General features: G+C 49.3%; 1 protein-coding gene across 6 annotated transcripts in view; it reads left to right on the top strand.

Moving 5' to 3' along the window:
• Positions 1–24255, top strand: part of KAT7 (lysine acetyltransferase 7) — a 1354088-nt gene that overhangs the window by 401283 nt on the left and 928550 nt on the right. The gene's annotated exons all lie outside the window — the stretch shown is intronic.

Genomic DNA, 24255 nt, shown 5'->3' with positions numbered 1-24255 from the left:
CTCTCTGGAAGGGTAATTGCCCCAGTGTGGTAGATCTCCAGGACGCTTATATGCACAGCCTAATTTGGGCCCTGCATCTGAACTACCTTTAGTTTTCTTTTGGAACAGAACATTTCCAATATTGAGTGCTACCGCTTGGTCTCCGCTCAGCACCGTAAGTCTTTAAGAAGATGATGGTGCTTATCGCTGCATGCTTCAGGCTGCAGGGACTTTGTGTCCATCCATATTTAGATGATTGGCTTCTGCGGACTCCTTGCCCCCAGACGGCAACAGTCAATCTTCAGTATCTTCTCTAGCTCCTGTTCCAACTGGAGATGTCAGTAAACTGTCTGAAATCATTGACGGTGGTTTAGGACCTGATATTGCTATGTTTTCGTTGGGATACGATCAGTGCCAGGGTTTTCCTAACGGAGGACAGGATTGCTGATTTGTCAGCCATGTGCCATCTTTTTCTAAGCTCCTTCCACCGTTCAGCCTAGTGGTTCCATAGACTCCCCAGCCTCATGCGTTCTAGCTCTACCTCTGGCAAGACTCAAAATGAGGCGCACACATCTAGCGCTTCGGAACTGCTGGTCTCAAAATTTAGACCCAGACTCCAAAATTATACCGATCCTATCTTCCATGACGTCTGACCTTCAGTGGTGGGCAACCTCTCAGTGGGAACTTCCTTCCATTAGCCTTGACCGCAGATCACAATCGCAACTGACTCTTTCCTTCTGGGGTGGGAGGGCTACGTTGGGTCATCTCGAATTCTACGATCTGTGCACACCCCAAGACAGGATGTCTCATATCAACTACCTGGAACTCTTGGCAGGTTTCCTGGCATTGAAAGCTTTCTGGCCTTCATCAACAAGGTAGTGTGAATTTGCACAGACAATTCTGTGGCTATGTTCTATGTGACAAATGAGGGCAACATGGCTGCTCGTCTGGTGGATTTAGCCATCCAAATCTGGAATTGGGCAATCCAACACAATGTCTAGCTACAGGCCGTGCACATTCCGTGACGAACAATGTTGCTGCGGATTACCTGAGCTGTCAGCCTATGGCGAACCACAAGTGGGAAATGAACAAAAAGGTTCTTGCCAAACAATTCCAGATATGAGGCACCCCAAGGGTGGACCTCTTTGTGACTGCAACCAACAGGAAACTGCCATTCTATGCCTCCAGGAATGGCCTCGGAACATCTTCCTTGGGTGATGCACTCATTATTCCATGGGACAAAATGAAGGCGTATGCCTTCCTTCCTCTGCTGTTGATTCATCGTTTGCTCTGGAAACACAGGAGTACCTCCAACTGCAGTCTGCTGTTCATAGCTCCTTGATGGCCAGCCAGGTTCTAGTTCTTGGAGCTTCAGCACCTATCAATAACCTACCCAATCAGTTTGCCGCAGATCCCCAGTTTCCTGCACCAGCGCAATCACCAGGTGTGGCACCTCTACCCACAATCCTTCAACTTGGCTGCCTGGTGCCTGAGTTCAAGTACTTAGCACAGTTTAACCTTTTGGAGTTTAATATGCGCATAATCCAGGTTGCACGTAATCCTTCTACAAAAGCGCAGTACAAATGTAAATGGATTCTTTTTTGTCATTGGTGTCTTGCTAAACAGCTTAAACGGCTTGATCCTCGGCACGCTTCTATTGACTGTGTCCTGTTAGTCATATCGGACCTTGCGGCCTCATGGAGTCCACTGTGGCCCATATTGACACCAATGCCATGCCATTTGTATCGCTACGGACACGAGAAGGACAGCCTGGCTATGGGCAACAAAATTCAACCCAGATGTCCAGGAACGCATCTTAGATCTTCCGTTCGTAGATGGTGACCTCTTCCACTCCACGACAGACGAGGAGCTGGATAAAAAGAAAAACAGCTCACAAACGGCCAAGTTTTTATCCTTCTTGACAAAGACCACACCCAAAGCAGCGCTCCGACAAGGGGCATACGTACGGAGGGTTCTGCAGCTTCCAGGAACGAAAGTCCAGGCAGTCGGACCACTCGCCGATTCCAAATCGGCACAAGCAACAAAAAGGGGGTGGACGATAAGGGCTTTTTCCAGTCCCCCTCCTGTGCAACAGCCTCTGAGGGAAAGAAGGCATGACACACCCCTTCGAGTCCATGTGTCTCCAGTGGGGGGGCAGGCTTGCTATTTTCTGGCACCAGAACTTTGCGGACCCCTGTATCCCCTCAGTAGTATCCACGGGGTACCGCCTACCCATTCCTGCCTCTCCTCCCTCTTCCCCTGCACTCCCTCAAGTTGGGACAGCAACTCTTCTGGCAGAGATCCGCTCGCTTGTAGAAAGCAAGGCTGTGGAGGAAATCCCAGCCTCCCAGAGAGGTTTTGGCTTTTACTCCAGGATTTTCACCATACACAAATGGATTGCTGATACAATTGATAAGATCGCCCCGGAAAAACCATTCACCCCATCAAAAGTATCGGACGGCCCAGATCAGGACAGAGAGGCAGAGACGCTCCTGCACCCCCCGTGGAGAGAATACAAAAATTTAGCACAGCGGTTCCAGACAGCAATATCAATTAACCAATCAACTAACAATTTCACCCCTCTGCATAAACCTCTCAAACTCTAACCAAACACAACCACAAACCTGCAACACCACAATCCACACAAACTTCACTCCAATGCAACATCAAAACAAACCACACATAGACTTGTACAACAGCACACAAGGACTACCGATCGTAAAACACCCCAAGCGCAGCCAACGGACCCACCAGCTTATTCCCACTAACTCACCCCCCCTTCCCCTTTCTTTCAGAGCTGCCACAGCACCACTCCGGTGGTGTTAGTGCACGGTACAAATATAGCCCCATTGTTCATTCTTACGGTTCAGGATCATGGGCAAACATTTCCAATACAAGGTCCTTCCTTTTTGCCTCAACTCGGGCCCCCAGGGTCTTTACCAGACTCATGAATACTGTGGCTGTCCCCAGAGCGCAGGTCCTCCACATCTACCCATACATCGACGACTGGCTCGTCAGGGCTACATCTCTGGAAACGATTCAACACTCTTCCCATGCTCTTATGAACACACTTCACAATCTGGGCTTTTCTCAAGAAGTCGCAGTCCACGTAGACTGACATTCTTGGGCCTCATCTGGGCCACGTGCTGCGAGAATGTGTTTCCGTTGGAGGACAAGATCGTGGCCATCAGGAGGGCCACAACTCACTTCCTCAGCAGAGAGGTGACCTCGGCCTGGTGGTACCAGCATCTCCTGGGTCTCTTGGCGGCGGTCATGTTAGCCGTCCCACACACGAGACTGAGGATGAGGAGGATTCAGCTGCTTCTTGCGGCTTCATGGAACCAGGAGCGGGGCTCTCAATATGAGAAGATCAACGTTACTCCATCTCTCCGCCCGGACCTCACATGGTGGTCCAGGGACTGCAACCTGCGGATGGGCAAGCCCGTCCGGGTTCCCACCCTGCATGTCACTATCGCCAGGGACTCCTCGCTGGGGGGCCACCCTGGACGATCTCCTGGTCCACGGCACCTTGACTCGACAGGAGCAGGAATACCACATCAGTTGGTTGGAGCTGAACGCCATCTGGCTAGCGCTCAGAGCGTTCCTTCCACTTCTCACAGGGCAAGGTTGTCCTCATCCAGACGGACAACTCGATCAGCATGTACTATGTCAGCAAGCAGGGAGGCACCAGATACTGTGCAGACTGGCAATCGGAATGTGGGATTGGGCCCTGGAAAACATCTACCTCACGGCAGTCCACCTCTGGGAAATCTGGAGGCGGACAGGCTCAGCAGGTTTTGAGCTGACAATTACGAGTGGCAGCTAAACGACCTTGTTATTCAGGAGATCTTACACAGATGGGGTCTCCCACAGGTGGATCCTTTTGCCACCTGGCACAACAAGAAGTGCCCTCAGTTTGCCTCCTGGCAGGGACAGTGCCCCGGCTCCCTGGACGACGCATTTCGGATTCAGTGGAACAGCATGACCGAGTACGCCTTCTCGCCCACTCCGCGCTGATTCACAGAGTGATTTTCAAAATCAAGGAGTCTGGCAAGCTCAATACCATCCCAATAGCTCCCTGGTGCCCTGCAGGCCATGGTTCCCTGAGCTGCTCAGCCTCTCGGAGATACCTCCGATTCACCTTCTGACGGACCCAGCACATCTTCTGTTGCAGCAGGGGGGCATGGTCTTCCACCCCGCTCCACTGAAACTAGCCCTCACATGGTGGTTCCTGATCAGGTAACGCTAAGGCACCTCAGCCTTTCACAGGCTAATCTGGAAATCATACAGGGAGCAAGGCTACACGCGCCCAGTACAAAGGTAAATAGTCCATTTTCTGCCACTGGGCAGGCTCCAAGGAAATCGACCCTCTGGCATGTACTCTAAATGACGTGCTCGCCTTCTCGGCGCACCTCGCCCATTCGGGTGTGCAGGTGGACACCTGCCGCACTTACCTCGCAGCCATCGGGGCTTACAGGAGTTTGGAGGAGTGGGTATTTTTCCTCCTCCAATCAGATTGTCAAACATTTGACGGGACTCGCAAGGCTCTACCCGCCCAATACAGGCCACACCCCTTGTGGGACCTGAATATAGTCATGGGCGCCCTGGCGTACAAACCGTTTGACATCAGGCTGGTCACCATGAAAACAGCCTTACTGGTCGGCCTCGACTCGCAGAATCAATAAAATCCAGGCGCTGGTCGCCTCAGAACCATATACTACCTTTCACAAGGACAAAGTAGTCCTGCGGAATCACCCAGCATTTCTGCCTAAGGTGCCGTACTGCTTTACATTTGAACGAGGAAATAGTCCTTCCTATGTTTTTTGCCGATCCAAAGGACGAGGCACAGAGAGTTCTGCATTGCCTGGATGTCAGGCGTGCTCTGAAATTCTACCTTGACGGGACCAAGGGCTTCTGCAAATCGGACGCCCTGTTTGTCTCTTTCAGAGGTGCAAGATCAGGCCTCCAAGGCCTCTCTCGGCCATCAAAGAAGCATACGAGGGCCAGCACAAGCCGCTTCCGCTAACATGCACGCCCACGCAGTCAGGGCCACAGCAACGGCCATCGCATTCCCGCACCATGTCTCTTGTCAAGTTATAAGCAGGGCGGCCACTTGGGCCACTCCCTCAGCTTTCTGCAAGCATTACTGTTTGGATGCCAGCTCTAGATCAGATGCAGCTTTCGGACAGGCGGTTCTCTGGAACATATTTGCTTAAGGAGGGTCTCCTCTCCACCCTTGGGCTACATTCAGTTGTAATCGCCCATGCAGTATGGAGGAAAGGGGACGGGACGTAAGAGTAATTGTTAATTACTGAACGTAGTGACTAATGTTGGTCCCCTTTCCTCCATACGTCCCACCATCCTCCCCCCTAATAATACTGGTGTCATTAGGCAATGTTAAATCTATTGTCGACGCGTCAATGGGGACTGAAGTGTGGCGCCGGAGGGCGGAGTCAGCGCAGCCATTCTCCCAGGGCCGCACCCCAGTGAGCCTCTAAATTTAAAGGGAAAGAAGGATTTCTGTAGTGAAAAAAGGTTCCGTCTCCCGTCCCTTGGAAGGGATGCCCTTGCAGTATGGAAGAAACAGGACTAACTACTACGGTGAGTAACTTATAATTATTCCAGCATGGGTCTGGCATGGATTCAAATACAAACCCTCTCTTCTGCACCCCTGCGCTCTTCTTGGTCCTACTGCCACTTTACCTGCTACCAAATCTGAAGATGGCTGCCGGAGCAGGAGCTTGGGGAGAAGGCAGCCATTGGCAGGGGGCAATATGACCAGAGTGCAGTGATTGGTTTAGAGGAGAAATACAGTTTACGTGAAAGTGAAACTGTTTTTTCTTTTACCGAGGATTCCCGGCCTGACGACTGGGAATATTGCCAGACTGTGGTAGATCTTTCTTCGGCTGGGGCCGCCCTCTGAAAGAGCCTCCCTGCCTCTCTGAAACACGAGGAGAACCATCTTCGGTTCCGGATGTACCTCAAGTCCTTACTCTTTGCTTCTGCCTTCTCTCTTGCTGTCCCCTGCTGATCTCGATCTGCCTTTGCACTGGGCTCCTGGCTTCCGTCTGTATTCGGGCCCAGATCCCTGCCCACCCATCTCCATACCCACACTGACTCCTGTTGCCCCTTGCCACTTGGGTCTCTATCTGCAGCCCTACATCCCCTTACCTGCACTTACCAGACACCTGTTGTCTGTGTGTTAGGGAGAATTCTCTGTTTAGGCTGAATTTCCTAACCTAGTGAGTCCCCCAGCAGCTTTGCTGGATTTTTGGGGTTTATTTTTTTTCTCCTGCCAAGAGTGAGACTCTTTTACGCTCACTCTTGGGCATGATTTGAGTGTGTTTCTTTGAATCTAGATGTGTTTAATGGGCTAAGGGGTCTTTTACTCCATCGGGCTTCATGTGTTTTTGTGATGTGTGTTACACAGCACCCTCAGTGCAGTGACACGGGGGTGTCATAGTGACCCCCCAGTATAGACTCCATACCCTGGGACTGACTACTGTCTCCCAGGCATGTAAAGTCACCATTGACTTTACTAGTCTTAAATTCTGAACAGAACCAGTACAAACCATCATATTGTGGACATAATGGCTGGGGCAATTCAGTTGCCCCAGGGTCTGTTAGTCGAGGGGGCACGTCTCCATCTACCCTGATCGAGTTTTGGCTGGTGGCCTTGGATACTACTTTTTATATTCAACCGCAAATATTTTCCTATGGGATTTCCCATTGTTTTAGGCTACTATCTTTATTTAATTATTTACGGTAGCCTCGAACATACCGCCGGTTTATTTAATATTAATTCTCCGGTTGGTATTTTTTGCCAAAACTTGATTCTAAAATGGCGTTTGTGTTCTCTTCTGTGACTCCAACCCAAGTCGAGCCCTTTGTTCCACTTTTTGGCGGGCTTCTCCACAGAAGCCCTCCAAAGTGGTGCCACTCTGTCTGGGGTACTTAGGAGGGGTGGAGGGGAATTTAGGCACCCTGGACCTAGTTGCCTAGGCAACTCAAGTCGCACTCCATTCTGATTGGCCCAAGTGGTGAGCCGGCCGGCTCACCACTTAGCATGTTTGAGTGACAGCTAGGCTGAGTGAATGGGGGTTTGCTGCATAAATGCAGGGCTTTGGGGACTGGAACTTCAGAAGTTGCCACAGGACCTAAGAATCCGACGAGGGAGAAGCTGAGCCGACCTTCCACGACACCACCACCGGTGGAGCCCTGCTGGACTGCCTCACCACTTTTCCCAACGACAGAGGAGATCTCCCGCCGGAGAGTCTTCTTCCTTTGACTGGTGGGGATAACCAGTTTCACCGTCTTTTCGCTTTCCCGACGTACCTCGTGGCCGCCTTGCCCATGCCAAGCACCCCGGCAACCGGGATACCACGTTTTACCACGACCACGAAAGAAAGGTACCACCTTTAACCGGAAAACTCCGCGGCTGGTTTCTTCCCTGGTAGTGCAACGACCTTCATCTTTCCTCCAAGTCGAGATCTTCTCTTCCCCTGGACGACGACGCGACTTGCCTCCAATGCCAGGAACAACTGCCACCACTGGAGGATCCTTCCCACTTAAGGTACCGTGTCCCGCCTGGCTTCCCTTGCTACCGATTGTACGGGGTAGATTTAGCCCCCGGCTTTCGAACCTGGGTTAGCCTGGGACACCCTGGCTAAACTTTACTAAGCCTCTCTAAACTCTTTTTGAACCTTCTGCAAGACTTTCTAAGCCTAGTGTAACTGTGTGATCTTGGGCGCATTTGTGCTCTGCTCTCTCTAAGAGTGGGCCCAGCCTTTGGACTTTGGCTCACCAGTGACTTTTTGCTCTTCTGCCTTGCTAACAGTGTTCCTGAATCTTAGAGTGGTGTACCTTTCCATATTCTGTCTCCCCGCCCCCTTTCTCACAAACTTATTGGAGTGCCATCTAGTTAAGCGCTCACCTCTGTATGAAAATAAGTGGTGTTTTACTGTGACTTATCTGATAAGGAAAAAGGGGTGTATATATTACAATAGTAACTGTGTTTAGAATATTTTACAACAAGAGTGCTGGAGTGTTTCAACTGTGTGTCTTTAAATAAATAATTATATACTTTGATACCAAAGCTCTGGTCAGTGTTTGCTTGTATTATTGTGTCTGAGTGCCTATTGTGTATACTTTGCATACTGCCTAACTCTTCTTGAGGGAAGTCTGACTGCTCAGCCACAGCTACCAGGTAAATCTGGGTGGTGCAAACTGCTACCAAGTGGGTTTACTGCCAACACCTGTAGTCTTAAATCTTTTGCAGTGGTCCCTAAGGGAACTGCACAGGTTTCTGCCTAACACTGTGCTTAATTCTTGCACCTGCTGGCTGCATTACCTGTTATTTAATCACATGTTCAGCACTTTCCACTCCTCCCCTGCCCCTTGCACTTTCCCCCCCTTCCCTTTCCCCTCCACTTGCGCTTTCTCAATGTTACTGGGCCTAGTAAGATCGTTGTTTTGTCCTCCCTTGTTCCCACCCCTTGCCTTGTCGCACCCTGAACACTTGTGTATGGGCACGAAATAAATAAACTATCATATCATATCATCCATGAGCATGTGAATCCCTGCCAAACCCATGCTGGTGAACAATAGTTTCAGGTAAGTAAATTGTTCCATATTTGGCATTCATTTCTCTTAGTCCAGCTCTCTGTAACCTTGGGCACCTGGGGATTCGGACTACTTAATATTCCCTGTACCGCCTCTCAAAGCACTAAAGCACCCAGCTGGTTTACTGGTTATTTGATTGCTGATCGCACATTCATTTTCTGGTCTTCAACTTCTGTGGAGCAAGGAATGATTGCCCTCATTACACAGCAATTTTGCGACTTACCTTCTTAATCACTTCAAAGCTAGAAGCCATGTTGCACTCGATCGACATTTACAGACCAACTCGATTTACTGTAAGTGGGAGTGAGTAGGTCGTCGTACGCAGTCTGACATTCCCTGAAACATCTATTGAGCTTTTGCTGTTGGCCAGTGCTCCAGTTAGGGTTTTGGAGTGAGAGTATTTTACTCCCAATTTTTAGAGTTGGAGAGTAAATCCACTTTCAAGAGACGATTTTCCTCTTTCGCAAAAGAGTAAAAATTGTCAGACAACTATCCAAATTGTGCGTACAATTAAAATGTTCCAAAAAAATAAGTGACAAAATAGTTGTATTTCAAAGTGGTTCTAAATAATGTATTGCGCCTGTGGAAAACATTTTCCCCACACAAGAACCTTGTAGATGCATACTACCCAGCTTCATCTTCTTGATATTTGGGCACAACACTCTGTTAAGGGTTACTACAGATGCCAGCTAGTTACATCGGGTGAATTCATAAGTCAAGTCCTTCGCTCTACTAGTATCATTTCTCTGCCTCTCTGGCCTACTGTTGCTGTCTTGCACTACCTGCTTGACAGTCGCTCCATGTTTTTGCTCCATCTCTCCTTCCCTTTGCTACTTTGTTTTCCGTCTCTCACTTTCGGACACTCTGCCTCTCACCCTTTAGTGTTGCCATGCCACTTTTTACGTTCTGTTTCTCTGTCACTCTGCCTCTCCCATCTCTGCATTCTATTGTTGCTTTTTCTCTCCTATATCTTGCTATATCGTTCATATAACTCCTCTTCCTCTCTCATGTCATTACTCTGGCTATATCTGTTTTTCCATTTTCATTTGTTGTGGATTGCTACTCCTTTTGATTATCTTTCTTGCACCGTCTCTTATGTTATTGGCCTGCCTGTCTCTAGTCTTGGTTTTCTATTTCCATCTCTATTTTAATGTCTCCAAATGTCTCTTTTGCTCTTCTTATATCCCTCACTCCTATTGTGTGTTTGTCCTATTATTAACTCTGTTTCCCTTCTCACTTTCTTTGTTGCCCTATCATGTAGCTCATTGCTCTCTATTCCTGTTGCTCGAATTCCTGTTTTGGATTGTTTAGTATGTTTCCTGTCCCTTTGCCCCCCCCCCACCCCCTGCCTTCCCCGCCTTTGTTCTTCTGTGTTGCTTACCTTATGTTCAGAGTTGCTCTTCCTCTCCTGTTTTTCTGTTTGTCATTTAACATAGCACCAATAAATAGCCAAAAAGCTGAACATGGCTTTTCTATTTAAAAATCTAGTGCTGCTTTACCATTGGGTGGTCCTTTTTAGATGTGTGCAAACCTTCTTTTGGTCATTGGGCTGGGAATGATAGTTGGAGGTTTGTCTGACCAGATGCGGCACTTCCTTGAATGAGATGTGTGTTCTGAGCCATCACAGGTATAGCAGTCCTGACGAGGTGTGTGTTCTGAGACGTTATACATATAGCGGGAAGTGCTTCTTATGAGCCATTACAAGTATAGCAGCCCAGATGAGATGCCTGTTCTGAGCCATTACACATATAGGAGTACTCCTTGGATGTGCTTCTTATGAGCCGTTACAAGTATAGCAGCCCAAATGAGATGTGTTGGTTCTGAGCAATCGCAGGTATAGCAGTCCTGATGATTTGTGTGTTGTGAGCCCATTACAAGTACAGCAGCCCTGAAGAGCTTTGTGTTCTGAGCCATCACAAATATAGCAGCCCTGATGAGTTGTGTGTTATGAGCCATTACAAGCAGAGCATCCCGGATAAAATGTGTGTGTTCTGAATCACTGAATGTTTGTTGGTCCTTTTGATAAGTCGAAAGTTAAGGCAACTGTGTTGCAATTGAATTTTACCTGCATCTTAAATGCATGTCTCTGATGCAGTCTCACTAACTCACCTATTAACAGGATTTGAACTAACATGTTACACAATAATCTCTGCAGCAGGGTTATAGACCCACTAAAATGCCTTTCCCAACAGGATGTTGACACTGAAAGGCACATAGGGTTAGGGCACTTGCAGCTCCATGTGAGGTTTGCCCAACATAAATGGCTTGTCAAAAGCTGTAAGCCTGTTTTGACTATCCTAGATTAGTCAAGAGATTCATAATGATGCTTTGAAATGTGCTAGAGTTATGGCAGTGGGACTCTGTGTTGCGCTTTTCAAAACTTCGGCTTCTCCCATGTACGATTACTGAGTAGAAGGAATTGAAGTATATGACAGCAATGCCATCTTCCCACACTGTTGTGGGTTGGTGGAAGAGCTCAGACAATGTTTTTGCTTTGTACTTTAGCTCGCTGCAGAAAATGCCAACACATATTTGTGCTCTCATAAGCAGCTCTGTTAAGAAATTCAGGTACTGTCCCAAAAGATAGCAGTCCTGCTAAGAAAGGTGGGCATGATGCAATCAGCCCTGCTGTGAATATTTGTCATTGTGCCACGAAATGCATACGGTATAGAAGCTTCGCTAATAAATTAGGCTACTTTGCCTGAATATATAGCAGTCCCATTGAGAAGTACAGGTACAATTTGCGCCACTAAAAATATATACAGCAAAGCTTCTACCTGTATCTATTATACCTGCTTGCGGTGGGTTGTCAGAAAGGGAGTGAACGTTCAAACCACATGCCTAGATTTGCAATTGGTGTGCTTCTGTGATGAAAAGAAAAAGTATGAAATGCTCATGCTGCTGCAAATGCGCTGTTTCTATTAAAGCCAATTAAGCAAAAATGCAGCCCTTGTTTAAGACAATTTGTATTTGAAAATGGGACCAACACATGCAGAAAATGACACCGCATTTTCCAAACAGTGCGAATGATTGATCTGATTTTTACTGCCACCCCCGCCCTCCTTCCCCCAAGCACACAACAAGCTTCATGAAAAGCAGCAACTATTTAAACGTTCAGTGCAGGACATGTTGCGCTTGACAATTGGCATGCAGGCTTATTCCGGGGTACTTTTTCGTCAATCTCTGGGGAGTGATATGCCATTACATGAGCAGCCTGCTGTTGTGCATCTTATATTGGACCGAGGTAGTAGAATTCCAGACAGCTCTGTGTACTGCGCCCCATCCCTCTAGATTTCTTTCCCATCGCATGTCCTTTTCCCACTGAGCTTGCGTGTGCGGGGTTGGTAGGTGCCGCCTTTCCAATAAGGCACTCAAGTTTTGGGACTAACCCTTTGGATCCCATATGTGTTAAGGACGCTTTCAAATGGAGTAAGTTGCCTCTCGGGTTGTGTGTTCCACCGTGGGTCTGTGAGTGTGCCCTTTAGTTGCAGGTATAACAGTGGTTGGATCTGTTGGCCTTGCTGAGCACTTTCTAACTCTTCCTTCGTCGGGAAGATCCCATCTTTCCACAGTTGTCATTCCCTGACTAAACACTGTTCATATTGCGGTTGGAAGCGAATTGGTTCTGTTATAAGATCTCTAATTGGAGGTGGCCAGATACAGCTTAATGGGAGAGCCATTTGTTGACACTGCTCATTTCTGGTTTCTTTTTCCAGAAGGCCCACAACACCGCCAGGATCGGATGTTCAAGCACGGTAGCGACAATACAGATTTTTGGGGGACCCAGAGCCATTCTCCGAACGCGACTGGTGCAAAATAACAATTTTCTAGATGATCCCATTGCTTATTTTCAGATTCCCTCAAGTGGCTAATAACAACCAGAATTGAGCTCATGGAAGTCTGAGTATGCCATGCCACCCTTGTTTTTTGGACTTATCATTCTGTAAGCAATTCAGGGCCTTTTCCCTTCCCAGAAAAAGGGTAGTAGAGAGTGCTTAATTTTTCACGTGGAAGGAGTCTAGGTGTGTTATCGGGAGACACTGGAACAGGAATAGAAGCCGTGGTAGGTAGCACATTCATTTTAATAATTGTGAATCTCCCTGCCCATGAGAGTTTCAGTTTTGACAATTTTTGGATGCCCCTTTTACTCGCTGTCAAAAACAGGCATAATTAGTCTGGTATAGATCTCCTCGCCATTTCGTGATAGTTACCCCTAGGTATCGGATTTTCTCTTGGACTTGCTTCAGACCCCAGGTTTCCGGGAGATTGTCTGAGCGGGGGCCTGCTGATATTTAGCAGTAGGACTACTGTTTTGCTTCAATCAACACGGAAACTCGAGTGGGTTCCATATTCCTCTTTTGCGGCTAGGATTGCTGGAATGGACAGGGATGGGTGCATCAGGTAAACTAGGACATCGTCAGCAAACAGTGCTAGCTTGTATTCCTTCCGAAATGTAATCATCCCAGTGATTGAGGCATCTTTCCGTATGGTTTGGGCCAAAGGCTCCATCACCAATGCGAAAATAGAAGGCGATAAAGGGCAGCTCTGCCTAGACCCCTGTGTCAGGGCGAAGGGGGGAGGGCGAAAGGGGGAGTGTGAGGGGGAGACGCCACACCAAAAACCACAACCTTTGCCCTCGTATTGCGATATAAAGCTTGTGCCCCTGTAACCCAGCGTCTCCCCAGGTTTACCTTCCTCAAGATTTGATGCATAAACAGCCATTCCACCCTATCAAAAGCTTTTTCAGCATCCACTGAAACTAGGGTGGGGGTTTGAGTCCTGAGAGTCAATTAACGCAATTAGGTCCAGAATTTTGCGGATGTTGTCTGAACCCTGTCGCACTTTCACGTACCAGACCTGGTCGTTATGTATAAGCCTTGGCAGTACCTCACTCAATCTGTTAGCGAGGACGCTGGCGTAGGTTTTGCATCAATGTTTAACAGGGAAATTGGCCTGTTGGAACCGCACTTGAGCTTGTCCCTGCCTTCTTTGGGAAGAACGATAATTATAGCCTCCGTAAAGGATGCGAGGGCCAGCCCCATTGCCATAATGTCATTGAACAACAAGGTCAAGAAGGGTGCTATAGCACCACTAAAGGTTTTGTAAAATGCTGGGGTGAAGCAGTCATGTCCTGGCACTGATCCTGCTTTTAATTTGGAAATGGCGGCACTTATTTCCTCTGCTATTATTGGTACACTCAATTTGTCTGTCTGGACTTTGCATTGGTCCAAACGCAGATGTTTGTAAGAATGTATGCTTTCTTGAGAGGATGTGCAGTCTGAGGAATACAGTTATTTGTAGAACTGAGCAAAACAAGCCATGATTTTGGTGGATTTGTTCAGTGTTGCGTGTTGCCCCCTATTTTTTTTTTAACTTTTCTTTATTAGTATGAAGCAAGAACCATTGGACAAGAACAGTGCACATAACAAAAGACATTGCAAATAACTGAATGGCATTAGCATACAGGGGGGGGGCAGAAAGCGGCAGACAGAATCTCTAACAGTCTTGTGCAGTTCCAAGCCACTCAATAAAAAAAAAAGCAGCGGTTACGTGTCCGACAGGGGAGAGGAGAGCAGTTCAATGTTAACTTTACTGTTCAGATGGCTGCAAAAATCGGCCCATACATTCTTGGGACAAGAGGTCGCAGAGAGAGTATTAATATAGTCTTCTTTGCACCTCTGAGTCCAGGTGAGGGCCTTCAGCCACATTTCAAAAGAAGGAGGGGAGCGGCGCTTCCAACACTGAAGTATACATTTTTTGGCAATCATAGTCCCAATGTTCAGGAATCTGGACGCCTTGCTTAACTCAGGCCCGTCGCATAGCCCGAACAGAGCGGCCAGTGGGTCCGGTGCAATGTGGATCCCAGTTATCTCGGCTAGAGCCGCCATGATGGCTTCCCAATAAGGGACCAACACATCACAGGACCAGAACATGTGGATATGGTCTGCTTCCATGGACCTACATCTCGGGCAAGCATGTGCCTGGCCGTTCACAAATTTCCGCACTCTATACGGAGTGTAATATAGGCGATTCAAAAGCTTGTATTGTATACAGCGAAATCTTGCATTTAGGGAGACCTTACATGTATGCATGTACATTCTACCCCACATGGCATCAGTGATAGTTAGGTTCAGCTCACTGCCCTATGCTTCCCTGGTCGAAGGAGAGGTGTCACCCAACTTCCCTAGCAGCATTTTGTATAGTGAGGATGTTGCGCCTCTCACCCCAGGCGAGTTAGTCATAAAGTGGATTTCGGGTGAATCTGGGGGTTCATTGGGGAAAGATGGCCACATGGCGCGGATCGATGCCCTCAATCTGTAATATTGCAACAGTTCCAGCGCCAAGCCAGAGTGACCAGGACACCATGTCTGCGGGGTGATGAATTTCCCGTCGGGAAATAGGTCAGATAGCATACAGTAGCCAAGGCCCTGCCGGTTTCTCATAAGGTGTTTGTCGTGAGTGGGGCTGAGACCAGGGAATTGCCATATGGGCAGCCATTTGTAGTACAGGCGGGAATCAGAGTAGGATGACAATAGCCGTCTCCACGCCATGATTGTGGCAGCTACAGGGTCCGCCGGAGCATCAGCCCGATATGTATGATGAAGGATAAGAGACAGAATGTTAACCCCTTCGCTTGCAAGTTTCTTGAGTTTCACATGTGGGGGGGGGGGTCTGAAAATACATACCAATGTGTAGCATGTTGTGCTTGAGCAGCTATCCAGTAACAAGCAAGGTCAGGGGCTTTGAAGCCCCCCTTATCATATGGGAGAGTCATGTGTTGCCACTTTTTACGAACTGCACCAGAGTGCCATAGGAATTGGGCGCATAGGGTATGGAGATTCTGAAAGTATTGCTTCCCGGGCCAAATCGGGACATTTGTGAAGGTGTACAAGAGCTTGGGAACCAGTATCATTTTGATTAGTGATAGCCTGCCCGAAAGGGAAAGGGGAAGGTGGCGCCATCTCAGCATCCGGTCTTCCGCCTGCCGCGCCACAGCAGAGTAGTTGTCGGCTAGCAGTGAGGATCTAGAGACGGAAATGTTAACCCCAGGATCTCTAATTCTGTCTGGCGACCACCAAAGGGGGAATTCAAATATTGGCTGGGGGGTAGCAACGGTGAGCGGGAATATTTCAGACTTGGTGTCGTTTATGGTAAACCCTGAGAATGTGCCTATTTTGGTAACATCTCGAATTACTGAGTCCAAATGGGTAGACTGGTCCCTAATATAAAGGAGCACATCATCTGCATACAACGAGATTATCTCCGGAGAATCCCGCAGACGTATACCCTTTCGGCTGTGCTTATCCCTGATATAGTCGGCCATGGGCTCAATTATCAGCGCAAATAAAATTAGGGAGAAGGGGCAGCCCTGGCGCGTTCCCCTATGGAGTGTGATGAGAGGTGAGGTCTGGGAGTTAACCAAGACTCTGGCCATGGGGTTAGTGTACAGCCGCTTGATGTACGACATTGTGCAGGGACCAATACCCATTTTGTGAAGCACAGCCCACATGTATTGCCAAGACACCATATCGAATGCCTTCTGGGCATCAAGAGTAAGTGCTACTGCATTCGCGTCCGGGTCTATTCTGGCCTGACATTAAACAGCTGGCGAATGTTGAGGGATGTTGACCGGCCGGGGACGAAGCCAAGCTGATCGGGATGGACCAAGTGTGTCATGATGGGAAGAAATCGATTTGCAACGACCTTGGCTAAGACTTTTGTGTCCATGTTAATTAGAGACAGGAGTCTATAGGACCCACATTCGTCTGGTGGTTTACCCGGCTTGGGAAGGACGGTTATGAGGGCTTCGAGCATGGACTGGGGCAGGGTGGCCAGCCTGAGAGATTTATTCCAGACTTCAAGGAGCCTGGGTGCTAGGATGGCAACATGCTCAAGATAGAATTCCGAGGTGAGCCCATTCGGGCCTACAGCTTTACATCTGGGGAGAGCCGAAATGGCAGCTGTAATTTCATCAAGTGTGATCGGGGCATCCAGTTGCTCCCGAGTGGCACTGGAAAGGAGGGACATGGGGATTCGATCTAGAAGGAGGTCCGTATCCCGCATGCTGTGTTCCCAGCTGGGGGGCATACAGAGTTGTATAAAATTTGGTGAATATCTCAAGGATGCGCTGGTCGGACCAATGATGGGTTCCCCCAGTGTCCCTGATAGTCTATACAGGCTCAACCCCCCTCTACTCGGACCAACCTGGACAGGGTTCTCCCCGGCCTCTCACCCTTGCCATATTTCCGCGCCGCCAAGGGGCGGGCATAATATTGAACCTCCCGCTGGGCGTGTGCCTCAAATGATTCCAATTCCGACCTTATCTGTGCTAGTGTGGATGGGAAGGGGGCATTAATGTAGTCACTTTCAAGTTTTTTAAGCGTTCTCTCAGAGCGCTGCAGGCTATTTTTTATGTCCTTAAGGACCCCAGCCTCCCTAGAAATGCACCCCCCCGCCCCCATGAAAACCTTAAACGCCTCCCAACAAACCCCATCAATTGTGTCATGTCTACTGTTGCAGTCAAAGAAGGTATTAATGTCGGCCAGGATATCGGCTTTGAAAACATCCCTCAGTGCCTCAGATTTGAAGCGCCAGGAGGAGCGGGGAGGCCGACCCTGCCCCAATCCGAGCCGCAGTATTAATGGAGAGTGATCTGAAAATGTGCGTGGTAGCAACTGTGCGTCTGTCGTTTTACCCACCAGCACACTAGATATAAGGAAGAGGTCGATTCTTGATAGGCTATCATGCACCGATGAGTAGGAGTAGTACTCTGAGGAGTGGGTGGAGGACACTCCATACATCTGAGGCTTAAGGTGGTAGCGTGTGCAAGGAGACAGCTGGCCGCCTGCGAAGTGGCTCTGCGAGAGGTGCCGGATCTATCAAGCTCACCATTCAAAATTAAGTACATATCCCCTCCCCATAGGATTGGGACTCTGATATATTTCAAGAGTATGGTGAAGATCTCGTAAAAAAAACAGGGGATCGATATTTGGGGCATATGTGTTCACAAGGAGGCATTCCATGCCTTCCAGGGAGCAATGGAGAATCGCGTATCTACCCTCCGAATCCAGGTGACTGGTGCGCAATTAAAATCGGACAGATTTGTGGACCAGAGTAAGCACACCCCTAGACTGGGTTGAATATTTTGTATAGTACCTATACGAGCCCCAGGCATGATGCAAGGCGCCCCATGTCGTGCGTTTCTTGAAGGAGTATTTTGATGCCATTCCGCTGAGCATACGCCGTGATCCTGCGGGTTTTAGTGAAATTACTCCGCCCCCGGACATTCCATTTCATGAGACTAAGGGACATAGTGACTTGACCAATGACATCCCTGCAGACATACTCTTCCCCGCTATGCCCTGCACACAGCCTCATCAAAGCCACACCATCTTACCACCAACGTCCTTGCTCTCGTGCTTTTTGCAGTTAAACAACCCACAATATTGCCACCCTCCACCCTCACTGCCCAACCCCGATCAGCAGTGTAATACACCCCACCCATAACAAAGGCGCCAGAATACCATAACCAACCCAGCAGCCCAAACCCATGTGCCCAACCGGGGCAAAACAGAGAACCAACCAAAAAGCATAGTGTTGCAATTGCAGCAGGGGATACCACTGCCGTGTACCCAATTAAGCAAGCAGTGCAGCGCAAACCGCTTCTCGGGCGGTGACAGGATTTCAACGCTAAACATTCCAATGAAAAGATAATGACGGATGGTGTCCGACAAGGGAGACACAGTTTCACTTATTAGACTAGAAGTGTAGGACATCTCAGTCATTTTCCATCGATTCCTGTGGAGATGCCTCCAGTGGGATCTGCGATTCAATGAATTTCACTGCTTCTCCCAGAACCGTGAAAAAGTACAACTTGTTGTGTTAGGTGAATTTCAGCCGCGCTGGGAACAACATTGCATATTCAACCTTCCTTTCACAAAGAATTTTCTTCACCCCGTTAAACTGTCTGCGCTCCTCCTGGACCGCCATGGAAAAGTTGGGGAAGATTCTGATGATTTGCGAGTCCATCCTCAACTCGCCCTTCTCATATGGTCCCTGTCCCTATAACTGAGGAACTTCGCTATTATTGGCCTGGGAAAATCACCTGGCTTGGGACAGAGGGACCCAGCGAGCGATGCGCCCGTTCAATTGTAAAAAGCGGTGAGAGCGGAGGGTCGCCAAGAAGATCTTTAAGGAGGGTCTCCACCGCCAGTTCCATGCGACCCTTAAGTGCGGATTCAGGAACTCCCACGATGCGGATGTTTCTGCGCGATCTCGATTCTAAATCGTCACACTTGGCCTTAGTACTCTTCATATCGCGCACCAGCTCTGCAACAGTATTTTGGAGAGTATGGACGCCATCCTCGTTTGCCCCAATTCTGGCCTCAGCCTCAGTGATCCTGTTGCCATGCTGATCCAGCTTTGACTTGAGTGTGGCCACATTCGCATTAATGTCGTCCAGCTTTTCATGGAAGGAGGCGAAGTTCTTTGCCATGGACTCCATCATCAGGTCAGGCTGAGTGGGGTCCAATGATGCTTCCAGGTCGCGGTATTTGTGGGGGTGACACCCCGCTCCGCTCTGGGTGTCGGTTTTGTAAACTTGTCTATGGCCCCGGTTTTGGCTGTCCCACGAGATCTACCGGGCATCCCGAAGACAAAAGGTGGTGGGTATAGATATGCGCAGGCGCTGCTTGCGTAGTCCAGGAAATAGTTCAGAGAGACCCCAGGGGCAACCACTCAAGATGGCACAAAGTGCGGGCACAGTCCATGTGGGCAAGAGCGCCAGCACCCCCCAGGGTGAAGCCGCACTTAGAGTGGTCCAGCGAAGGCCCCATACGGGAAGCCACAGAGTCGGGGACGGGGCACTGCGCCGGGCACCAGAGCTCAGCCAGTAATTACAGGGCCCCCGGGATCCAAACGTAGCATCAGGGGGAAACCGAAACAGGATGCGTTGAAGAGAAGAGCAGAGTGGGGCTCAGATGCAGGCCTGAACTCCCATAGATCAGCACTGCCACAATATAGGTATTAATAGGTGCCCCCCCACTGTAAGGAGCAGCGCCAGGGGAGGGATGTCTTCCCACGTCGATATGACTGTTGGCCAGCTGGAGGTACAGGCGAAGTGGGGGGGTGGGCCTCTTTCACAAACAATACAGGGGCCTCAATGCAGGCAGATCGTCAGGCACAGGAGCAAGGGCTGGAGGCCGTACAATCAATTGATATAAAACATGCAGTAATAGTCCGGCGGTCCCCCCGGCTCCTCATACGCAGTCTCAGCAACCCAGGAATCACGCAGCAGACAGAGCAGGCCCAGAGCCCAAGCAGCACAGCACAGCACAGCAGAGCAGTGCGGTGCAGCTGCGGCAGCCAAACGCCACCCGCCCGCGATGAGTGGCCGATGCTCCAGCCATGCAGAGAGCCGAGGAAGCGCGCGCCCAGCCTCCGCGGCAGAGGGAGAGACAGCCCAGCTCCCAGAGGCAGAGGAGGGCGAGGAGGGTCCGCCGCAGCCCCACCGCAGGCCCACCGAAGACAGGAGGGGTGTGGGGGGAGGAGGCAGTACCTCCAAGCAGCCTCACAGCAGGCCACAAGAGCTCAGATGGAGCACGGCCCAGACCTCCCAATGTCCGGGCGCCGCAGCACAGTCCCAACAAAAAGGTTCCAGCCGAAATTAGATGTAAATGTAGCGCACATCCAACGCTACCCTGAGCAAGTATTTCCAGTGCTGGATATTGTTCTTCACCGCCGATGCAGACCGATAGAAGATTGCTGGGCACGGAGCTCCACAGCTAGGCAGCCATCTTGTCGGCTGCTCAACAGCGCCCCCGCACCTCTGGGTTTTTGATTTTATCTACCTTAGTCTAGCTGCTAGTAGGGAGTGGGCTTTGTCTCCTCTTTCATGCATTTTTTGTTTGACGTACCAGAAGTGAGTTAACACTTTCCCACTCCACACTTCTTTCAGTTCTGGTCTGAGCTCCTTTATATCTGCCAACGTCATAACAGCGTCTCCAACCCCACCTGACAGGTAACCTTCTTTGTTTCTTATTTCCCCTTCAGGTATGTCTCCCGCAGGAGTCTAGTTCTTTTCGTAAATGCCTCCTGTGCTATCTGAAGTCCCGTTGTCGTGGCTTTGGCAGCGTCCCACACTGTCAATTGAGAGGGATCACTTTTGTTTGTCATTTCGCTTAAAGAATTCCCTAATTTCAGTGTCTAGTGATTCTCTAAAGAATTTGTCTTTAAAAGGTGTGTCATTACAGATCCATCTTTTGTCTTTCTTACTGCTTGGGCCCAAGTCGAGATCAATGGTGCACATGTCGTGGTCTGACCAGCCCACTAGTTAAATGGATGCCCCTCTCGATGTTGTGTTTGATTGCTGCCTCCAGAAAAATGTAATCTATGCAGGCAAATGTTTGGTTTGGGGGAGAGTAAAATGTGTTGGCTTTTGTTGCGGGTGACAGGCTCTCCATGTGTCCACCAAAAAATGTTCTTGCATAAGGTGATGAAAAGACTCTCCTGGGGTGGATCAGTGCTTTCCCTGTATGAAACCCCAAGCCGGGTCCATTACCATGTTAAAATCCCCCCCACAGATCAGAGCCCCTGTTCTCCATTCTTCTAGAAAAGCAAAAGCTCTCTGATAAACGTGATTTATTGGCTGTTAGGCGCTTTCGCTGAGCACAATGTGACTACTCTTGATCGAATGGTTCAGTTTATTACAAGATACCTCCTGTCCGAGTTTTTGTGGGGTTATGGAGTCATTCGCCATAAACCTGGTTTGTAGAGAATCTCATGAGTAGCTGTGTTTTTAGCCTCAGTGTTTGCTTTCTCATTTTCAATATATTTATGGCCTGATGTCTATTGCCTCTCCCAAGTGTGCTGTTCGTGTGCATGCGCTGCATGCTGTTTTGTGGGAAAGTGATGCCTGCTGAAATTTCCTGGTGTGACATCCCCCCCCCCTTTTACTCCCCCTGCAAGTATTCTCTCCCCTTGTACTCCTCTCCCCCAAGACCTCCTCCAAAAAAGTGAGTAATTTCCCCTTCTAACTGGAGACGCCCTAGAAAAAAACATAGGGCCACCCTACAGGGGACTCCCCGAGACCCACAACCTTTCACTACAGCATACTTGCTTTTAGTCGGTGCTTACATTCGATAACCATTACTTACCTTGCATTTATTTACTGGGGAGAATAGTTAACTGCGGAAATACCAGTCTTCCTCCTCAGTTTGGGGTCGGTGCGGCTACCATTCCTGAAATGTTAAACGTCCATGGCAAAACCCTCCCACAGGTTTCCTTATACAACCAGGTAGTCTGATCATGGGTCCTCTGTCCCCTTCGTGTCAGAGGTGTTGTATCTCAACATTCCTTGTACCCTTATCAGTTTTCTTGTTGGTTCAGAGGACGACCGGAGTTCCATCTCGACTCCACCTGCACCCGCTGTTAGGCCTTCTAGTACACTGTTTGCTTCCTCTGCAGAAACAACTCTGTATTCTTCGTAACCATCATCAAAGGAAAGCGCAAAGGGGAAGCCCCACCTGTAGCGGATATTCTGTTCATGTAGTGAGTGGGCAGCAGTCTCTCCTGTTGGTGAGGGTAGATGCTGACAAGTTCTGGAAGATTCTAACACGCGATCCCTCGAAGTCAATATGGTTCTGCTCTCTTGCCCTCTGCACAATTTCGACCTTGTGCCTGTAGTGGTGACATTTAGCTAGTACAGACCTTGGTCCGTTTGGAGGGCCTCCTGCCCGATGCACTCTTTCAAATTAGAAGTCCGGCGTTGGGGTGACTGGAAAAGAGTTGACCAAGGCTGGATGGGGTTTCATTTGGTGTCTCCTTGAGGCCTTGTATACGTGTATTGGATCTTTTCTCCCTGTTCTCTAGGTAGTCAACCATTCAACCATGGCAGCCAGATCTGCATTCCTTTACTCGAGGTCTTGGAAGCGACCCTCTGTTTTCATCTACACGAGGTCGGTCGACTGCTGGTAGTTTTCAAGGTCCTCTACCTTATCTTCAAGTTTGTGGACTCTATCTTGGAGGGCATTCACTTTGGTTGTCATGCTGCATCTAAATTACTTGATATTCATCCAAGAGTAGACGAACATCCACTTTTGTGGAAGCATCATGGTCCGCTCTGGGTATGATCAGTGGATTGGTTGGGGATTGAGACGCCATAATTAAGCTTGTGCAGCGGAACACTTGAGGTTTGTGTGCAGTTGCGGGGTTCAGTTCTCCTGGCATGTGCCCCTGGTGGCGGCTAGTGCCCTTTAAGTGCAGATGCAAGCTGCGTGCTTGCGTTAGTGGATTTCTCTTGGTCTTTTTAACCTGGTACCCATGGCGATGGGGGGCTGCCGTGCTGCGGATGGGTAGTATTCAGGCACACGTATTACAGTTCTGACTGTTATAGAGTGGAAGGCTTATGGTGCCCAAAGGGGCCTGAGGGGGTTTAGCACTTGGTTCTGTGTATCCGCTCCCTCCCTGACATTAAGCAGATATCTGTCTTTGCACACTGATGACTGGAGGGAGGGGGGGGTGATAGCTCTGCAGTGCTTGCCCGCACCCCTGTTCTGCCTACTCCGTTCCATTGCGCAACGCGCTAGGTTTCTGCAATATAAAGTCAGGTCGGGTGACTTGATGCCTGCGCACTGTGAACTTGAAAAGGGTTCAAGACTGTTTCTCCTCCGTGTCACTTTGTTTTATTTATTCATTGTGTAATGTTCCCTTGCTTGATTTACGCTGCCGATTGCACCACCTGTATTCCGCCGCTGCCACAGTTTGACGGGGGAGCCCAAAGGATCCCACTTGCAGCGCATGTCTGAGCCGGCCTCCACCGTCCGAGCCGTTGGCTCAGTCAATTGTTCCTTTTCCTCAAGGTCGGGCCGGAGGACGGGAGCCCAGCCCCCGGAGCTGTGAGACCCCTCCAGCCGGGTGCTGTTCGCCACCCCTGGCTAGCGCTCCCTTTCCTACAGGGACAGCGCGTGCTTCACCCCAGCTCTTCACAAGGGCACTGACCTTACACCCAGGGCACCCCGTGTGGGAGATCTGTGCAGTGCCTGTCCCTCTGCCTTGAGTTCCGGGGACACGGCTTACTTTTTCTTTGCGGCGTCTCGTTGGCACTTGGTGGTGTTGCCCATAGGCTATCGTCTCTGCTTTCCTCTCCTGCCGGTTCTAGCCGCTGAGCTTCGGGCGAGCCTGCTGGCGTGTTCAGAGGCTTGCATACTTTGAGGCCAGGGTGCAGGGTGGAGCCTGTATCCGTGGCACGTTTGGGGGGAAATCCCCACCGATTTCCTCTGGAAAAAGACTTGCCTGGTGTCAGCCGCTCCCACTTCTCGTTTGTCTGCTCACTGTTTAAGGGCTGAATTTGCTACAGTGTGCCGCCATTTCTCTGTGGTCTTCAGGGACGACGAAGGCTCAGGCAGCCATTCCGTCTGCGCCCCCCTGGTGGTCTCCGTAAGACAATTTTCATTTTACACAATGCTACATGTGGGTAAATTGTCTTAAAGGGAGGCCACTAAAGCAAAGTGAAAAGCCTGTTCATGATGCTTTAATAACACTGTAACCTACAAAATGCAGGCAGTTTAACAAAGTGAACAAAACACAAATTCCCTTTAACATTACTCAAAGTATCATCTTGATGGAAGCATAAACAGAGGAGAGTTTTAAAAAAAA

The sequence above is a fragment of the Ambystoma mexicanum genome, chromosome 13 (genome assembly GCF_040938575.1).
Source record: "Ambystoma mexicanum isolate Mex_15411 chromosome 13, UKY_AmexF1_1, whole genome shotgun sequence".
Classification (NCBI taxonomy): Eukaryota; Metazoa; Chordata; class Amphibia; order Caudata; family Ambystomatidae; genus Ambystoma; species Ambystoma mexicanum.
Note: the sequence above shows the minus strand (reverse complement) of the source record. Positions and strands in the feature narration are given on the sequence as shown.